At 44.2% G+C, this 7500-nt stretch overlaps 1 protein-coding gene across 1 annotated transcript in view; it reads left to right on the top strand.

Annotated features, from left to right (window-relative positions):
• LOC308323359 (syntaxin-binding protein 4) overlaps positions 1 to 7500 on the top strand; it is a gene marked incomplete at its 5' end in the record, with an annotated part of 150757 nt that overhangs the window by 206 nt on the left and 143051 nt on the right. The window lies entirely within an intron of this gene.

The raw sequence follows: 7500 nt of genomic DNA, 5'->3' as shown, positions 1-7500 counted from the left end.
TAGGCTACTCCACGAAAGTTAATGTAACTCTGAGCGTCTGCTAAATGGAACGAAATGGACCTGCTTACGGGTCCATATGGTTCCATTTGCACATAGGCTACTTACCCGTAATCCATTTGGAAACCCCGGACCCCACGTTGAGAACCGGGCTAACGCTAAACGATCAATCGTTAAAGAATATTGAATTGGCTATCGGCTGATTATATTCGCATTATCTGCCTGGGAACTATGGCTATACTGCATGGCTCATAGCTATACATCCACTCCTACATTCCTACACATTCACTATATTACTGGTTGAGATCATTTGACAGCCTAGCCAGATGATAAACAATTAAACATTATGATAGTCTAAATGTCGATTTTATGGAGATGATAGCCTACTTGAGTTAAATCTAATGTGAAATTATTATTATTGTGCTACAGACTGTTGTTCTCTCAAACTTTTTCATGTCAAGGACCCCCAACTGAATAGTATATAGCCGTAGACCCCCATCTGAAAATGTTTTGTGTCAGGGACCCCATATACAAGATTTGTTCAAAAACACTGACTCACATTCTTTCAAGAGTTTTATTTTCTTTTTTTTAAATAAGCATGGCTGAGCTTGAATAGATCGGCTTTTTTTTCTCCAAGCCATATGGTTAAACTGATTTTTATGCTTAACTAATCTTTCTGGGGACCCCCTGGGACCCCCTGAATGACCCTACTTTGAGAATGACTATATGGATTATTACTACCCATTTTCAACCCATCTTCGTATTGGTCCTCACTAACGCTCTGGGCCTATACCGGTGGACATCCCACTAGTGACATCCAAGAAAATAGAAACTGCAGTATTTATATTCCTGGAAAGTTAACATGTTATAATGGAAGCCATTGTTCTTGCGTTAATAGAAAAATAAATACATCTATTTTAGCCTATAGTATCCACAGCTCTCCTACACAGACAGAGTAGGAAACATTATGAGGACCAATTATGAAGATGGTTTGACAATGGGTGAATCAATCAATCAATCAATCACTCAATCAATCAATCAATATATCATGCAGGGTTTCTCAGTGGGTGTCGTGGCACCCTATAGGCCTATAGGGTGCCATGACGCAAGTCTTGGGGTGCCTCCAAATACTTCGATATTTTTTGGAATGTATCAATGCACTTTATACTTGGTGTGTGTTCCTTTACAGTCTAGTGCACCTCTTCAACCTGGCTCCTCCGCTCATGTTTGTGACAGGTCACTGACCTGGCTCCTCCGCTCGTGTTTGTGACAGGTCACTGACCTGGCTCCTCCGCTCATGTTTGTGACAGGTCACTGACCTTGCACCTGTGTGACAATGTGTTCATGCATGCGTGGGACATGCAACTCTCACAGATGTGCACCCCTGCGCTGCGGCCCCTTTTGATTTCACGTGTACACGTGAAAGAGTCAGAGTTCCAGTTAAACAGATGCTGCCGTATATGTTTATCCCCCCCTGCCCCCCCGTGATGTCATGTGGCAGCCACAGTGGGCACCCCTCACTTCACACAAGTGTGATTTCTTACCTGGGGACCTGTAATTTCAATGTGCAGATTGATTTTTCGATAGTACCTATGTAAGTAAGGGTTGCCAAACTTTTCAGGCCCTCCCCCAAATTGAATGTATTTGAACTGAGGACCCCCCCCTCCCCCACCCTGTAATATTTGGAATGTAGGAGGTAAGGCATTACATTTTCTTTGATTGAATATTGTGAAAATAGCCAAACTTACAAGCTCAACTATTTTCACAACGTTTGCCTCTTTCTTGTGTAATATTTGACAATTTAGTATATATACACTGTAGGTCTTAAAAGTTGTTAAATTGAAACTTTAGAAATGTGCAGATATACTCTGTATACACTTATGTTGGTTTGTTTACTGTTGCAGAGGAGAAAATGTTTTACTTTACCTGCCAAGGACAAGTTTGGATGAGTTTTGAGCAAAGTCACAGACTGCCAATTAAGGATGAGTCCAAGACAAGTTATTAGGTTATTAATTATGAAAGATTTCCAAAGTTATTATCATCTGGTTATATATTGCGGTTGCTATAACTTGCGGTTGCTATAGCTAGCGCTAAACAGGCACGGGACTGGAAACAAGATGATAGCTGGATTTTTAAAACACTTATTTCAGATTATTTTCACAGATTGCATCCCTGATTTGATTCACAGCTCATAAATCGCGGTTACAAAATGCATCCTGTCGGTGGTCCGCGATTCTCCCGCAAGAGGATTGCATAGCCTAACTTCCGATCAAGACCCAGGGAAAAAAATCCCCTTATTCTCACTGAACTGTGAGAATGACTATTGTGTAAAACATTCTGGCAGTCAAAGAGAGGAGAATTATAGGCTTTTTCTTAACATAATCTGATGCTATTATATCCTAATCCGAGTTCAACGCAGCTCAGAGTGTGAGCGATGGGGTTTTGGGTTAAATAGCTTATTTATATAGCTCGATTTTTACATAATTATCTGTCGATCACAATGACAAAAAACTCTAGATGTGCACTTCTGGAAGTCTCGCTCGACGATATTTCACTGTGATTTCAACCAAAGTCCCCGTAAATACTACAGCAGCCCATTTGGGACAAAACACTGTGGAGAGTTTTGAGTTATTATGAACAAAAATAAATAAAAAGCAAGGCTTTTGCACACCTACAGGCGAAAGGTGCGCAGGAGAGGGTATACGGTGCCCGACAATGAAAAAGGAACAAACATCCGCACGCTGTCTTCAAATGCAGTGAACCAACTTAGATTAGGGAAACAGCAACGTTTCGGCTTACAGTATGCGGCCTTCATCAGGCTATCTTTATGAACACAAATGAGAAAGCATCCTTTTTGTAGGCTGTCTGACCTAATGGTAAGCCTATCGGGTCGAACCAAGACATGACATCATTCACTTAAGGTGACAGTGACAGGTACTCTCATGGTTGAATGAGAACAAACAGTCATATAAAAGCTCAATACACCAGTACAAAGAAAAAAGAAAAACATAAATAATCCATATTAATAATCATGACAGTATTAGGTAACATTATTAAATAATAGGGTATACAAAAATCATGATCATGATGATTAATCAAAATATATTTTCCAATTTGAAGCTTCATGAAAAACTTTCCCTGTGAAAGAAAAAGGGAACGGTTTACGGTTATTGAGTTATTATGAATGACATAAAAAAAGCGATAAAAATAAACCATTTACAGCAAAACCCCACCACTCTAAGCTATACCGTGGACTCGGGATGGAGTTATGGAAAGTTTTACCTGTACCACTCGTTCTGGATATATAAATAACATCATAATTATAAAGTAAGAAAAACTCCTAGTCCGGAATTCTCCTTTAAGCTAATCATGCAAAATCATTTGGGTCCCGACCCCGATCTGGGAAGCAATGGTTTACCTGTGGTGTCTTGAGGCACTACACTGTCTCTATGTACGGCATTTCCTTGCTTATTAAGTAACTCTGGATAAGAGTGTATGCTAAATGCCTAAATTGTAAATTTTAGTACTGTGCAGGCAGGCATTCAGTACATGATTGTGATTGTGGTTTGGAGAAGTGAGAGCACCTGTCCTCAAAGAGTTCGGGACCACCCTTAGATGTCCAAATCGACCCCTTACAGGTCTGTAACTCAGAGAGTGTATAAAGGCTACAAATGGAACCAAATGGAACGCCACACGGTCTGTGTTGTTGTTGTTTCTCCGTGAATATCGTGTGTCCGAATGAGACACAAACTGTACACTTTGAACTAAGGCATGCAGCGATGTGTATTGGCCACTGTTCTGTGTATATTGTCGGGTCATTGCATCACAGAAAGGGAAACCACATGTGTTGAAAACGCAGGTGTAGGGTATATGTGATGTATCGCGGCCACGGGGCAGGGGCATAGGCGACGCTTCTGCATGCACCACATGTGTCACGGTCTATGACTTGCCCAACTGAACTGCGCTCACAATTTGTTACCGTCCCAATTGTAATAATAGATAACCAAATGGACCCTTAATACGATCTGTATACTGAGAGTGTACAAATGGAAACAAATGGGCCCTTACAGGTCTGTAACTCTGACAGTGTACAAATGTAACCAAATGGACCCTTACTGATCTGTAACTCTGACAGTGTACAAATGTAACCAAATGGACCCTTACTGATCTGTAACTCAGAGAGTGTAGGAAATGGAACCAAATAGACCCTTACTGATCTGTAACTCAGATAATGTACAAATGGAACCAAATGGACCCTTACTGATCTGTAACTCAGAGAGTGTACAAATGTAACCAAATGGACCCTTACTGATCTGTAACTCAGAGAGTGTAGGAAATGGAACCAAATAGACCCTTACTGATCTGTAACTCAGATAATGTACAAATGGAACCAAATGGACCCTTACTGATCTGTAACTCAGAGAGTGTACAAATGGAACCAAATGGACCCTTACAGGTCTAACTCTGAGAGTGCACACATGGAACCAAATGGACCCTTACCGATCTGTAACTCAGATAATGTACAAATGGAACCAAATAGACCCTTACTGATCTGTAACTCAGATAATGTACAAATGGAACCAAATGGACCCTTACTGATCTGTAACTCAGAGAGTGTACAAATGTAACCAAATGGACCCTTACTGATCTGTAACTCAGAGAGTGTAGGAAATGGAACCAAATAGACCCTTACTGATCTGTAACTCAGAGAGTGCACACATGGAACCAAATGGACCCTGATTTCACTGTGTAGATTAGGATCCCATAGATACAGATCCGTGGAATAATCTAACGCACATCAAACCGGAGGTCCTTGAAATCAACTCAAAGGATGTGAAAGAGAGAGCAATACAGAGGCACAGAGCGCGAGAGACAGAGGCAGAGAGAGAGAGAGAGAGAGAGAGAGAGAGAGAGGCAGAGGCAGAGGGAGAACTAGAGCTATGAGGCAGAGCGCCAGTTAAGAGTTAATTCGGTGATGTGAAGGAAAAGGGACGAGGGAGGGGAGGAGGAGTACAGGGGACGTAGTTGCTGAGTCGACAGTGAAGCCGAAGGTAGTTGGAAGCACTTGAAATGCAGAGCTGAAGGCTAGGTGTCTCTCATCATTACGCGCACATCTCCAAGGAGAAGGCAAGGAAGGGCCACCAATCAACCATCCAAACAACCGACCGCCTCACCGCTGTCCCACTACCTACCTACCTACTTGCCTGAGACGACCCACTGCCTGCCTGCCTGCCTGTCTGCTATATCAGAAGCCCAGTGCCATCATGTTTCTCTCCTCCAAGAAGTTGCCCGAGCTCTGGGATTATTTCATGATCTATGCCACCGGAGCCCTGGACTGGAACCCGGACAGCAAACCCGTCGATCTGGGGCTCTTCCCCATCCGAATGAACCCTGAATTTAAGTACCAGGAAAGGGGACCGGATGGCAGGTAATAACACACGGAGAGGAGAGAGATAGAGACGGAGAGAGACGGAGAAAGAGAGAGAGAGAGAATGTAGAAAATGTTGTAGGGATGTGGGGGAGAAGAATGAAAATCCTCAGTGTCCGTTTAGCGTGTTCCACCGTTATGGTTCCGTTTGTGTTTTGTGTGTCCTCTCTCGGACGCTGCATGATCTTACGGTGTGCCACAGGCGTTTTAAGGGAGAGGGGAGGAGGGGGAGGTCGTACGGAACATGTCCCACCAATGTAAGGAGAGACATGATTGGTGGTGAACCCCCCCAACACACACACACACACACACACACACACTCACAGCTCCACATCCTTCAACGATCTCTCATCATCACACAGACGGCGCGCGCGGTTTCTCGTCGTTTCTCCTTCACCCCCCCCCCACCCGCCGTTTCTGTCCGTCTGTGTCCGTCCGCCTGTCCGTCCGTCTGTCTGTCCGTCCATCCGTCAGTCTGTCCCTCTGTCCGTCTGTCCCTCTGTCCGTCCTATAAAACGTACAGGGGTGTCATTTGTTTTGCTTCGGTGAATCGCTGCCCATATACCCTCCCCCCCTGCCCCCCTTTTTTTCTCTCTTGAAACGTGCAGGGCAGAGGGAGGGATGGATGGATGCAACCCGTTCCGGTTGCCGTGGCAACCTAACGTCATGTGGTTATGGATGAGGGGGGAGCCTCAGTGCTGCTGCTGTGCTGCTGTTGTGGGGCGACGCTATGCTTCGCCTCAAACAGGCATGCCGCGCGCGGCGGAGAGAGACGATCTACAAGCTCGAGACGCGAGCTTGTAGATCGTCTCTTTCCGCCGCGCGCGGCACCGCCGTGCGTCCCAAGTATAAATCAGGCTTTAGGGGAGAGACCGGTTGGGGGGTGGGGTGAATGGAATTGATTTTTGTTTTTTATTTATTTATTTTTTCTTCCCCTCTATCCCTCTCCAGTCCGGTGATGATGTCCTCCTATAGTTGTTGTTGTTGTTGGCCTGATTCAGAGCTTCCCTTTAAATATATGTTTAAGATAACGGTTTAAAAGACGGAGTTTGTTGTTATTATTATTTGTTTTTTTTAATTCCCAGATAGATTGGGAGAAAAAAAAAGTGCTGCAAGGATAAATAAAATCTCGAAGGCACTGCTGTGGGACTTGGCAGCAGCCATGCAGCTGCCCCAGCAAGGAGAGAGAGAGAGAGAGAGAGAGAGAGAGGCAGAGTCCTGCAGCATTATTTCTTGGAGATAAAGGGGGTTGGGTGTTTGTATGTGTGTGTGTGTGTGTGTGTGTGTGGGGGGGGGGGGGGGGGCACATTAGTGAAATCGACTCGAGAGCTTTAATGTACGTATACAGCTGCGTTATTATTATTTTTGTCCGCGGGGAAGATAAAAGAACGAAATGAGAAATAACACGCGTGGCGTTATTTGGTTAACGTCACGTGTTAACCAAATAACTGATCATGTATGTATGCATGTATGTGTGTGTGTGTGTGTGTGTGTGTGTGTGTGTGTGTGTGTGTATGTATATGTATGTACAGTATGTGTATATGATTTGTCCGATCGCTTGAAATATTTCATTCCCATATAAAGTCACACATTTCCCTGTATATGAAGAGAAGAGCTGGTCTCTTTGAATATGTGGGAGGTCCGGGGGACCCCCAGGGGTCCTTCCAGGGGGAGGGAGAGGGGGTTCCCTTCAGATCTGTAACTCTCAGAGTTAAAATATGCAATGGTACATTGAGGGGTCCCGGAGATACCAAACATGGGTGATACATCAAATGGGTGTCCGTGGGGTGATTCAAACTAAGGTTCCTTGAAACAATGTAAAAAAACAAAAACAATTGAGAATCACTGCTTTAGTGAATAGGCTTTTTTTTGTTGCATAAATTGCAATTCCACATGCACTACTCACTGTACAAGGACATTGTACCCTCGCCTTCCCCCACGCTTTCTGCAGCTTTCAGAAGCAGGTGCATTAGAATGCAATGCAGGCGCTGCACCTGGGCTATGCTGGGGGCTGTTTTGCACGGACGTCAAAACTGAGCAGCAGACATTACCCTGCACTTACAGTTCAGTGCGCC

This window comes from Protomyctophum bolini, assembly GCF_963924005.1.
Source record: "Protomyctophum bolini genome assembly, chromosome: 11".
In the NCBI taxonomy this organism is placed as follows: domain Eukaryota; kingdom Metazoa; phylum Chordata; class Actinopteri; order Myctophiformes; family Myctophidae; genus Protomyctophum; species Protomyctophum bolini.
This window is presented reverse-complemented; position numbering and strand designations above follow the sequence as displayed.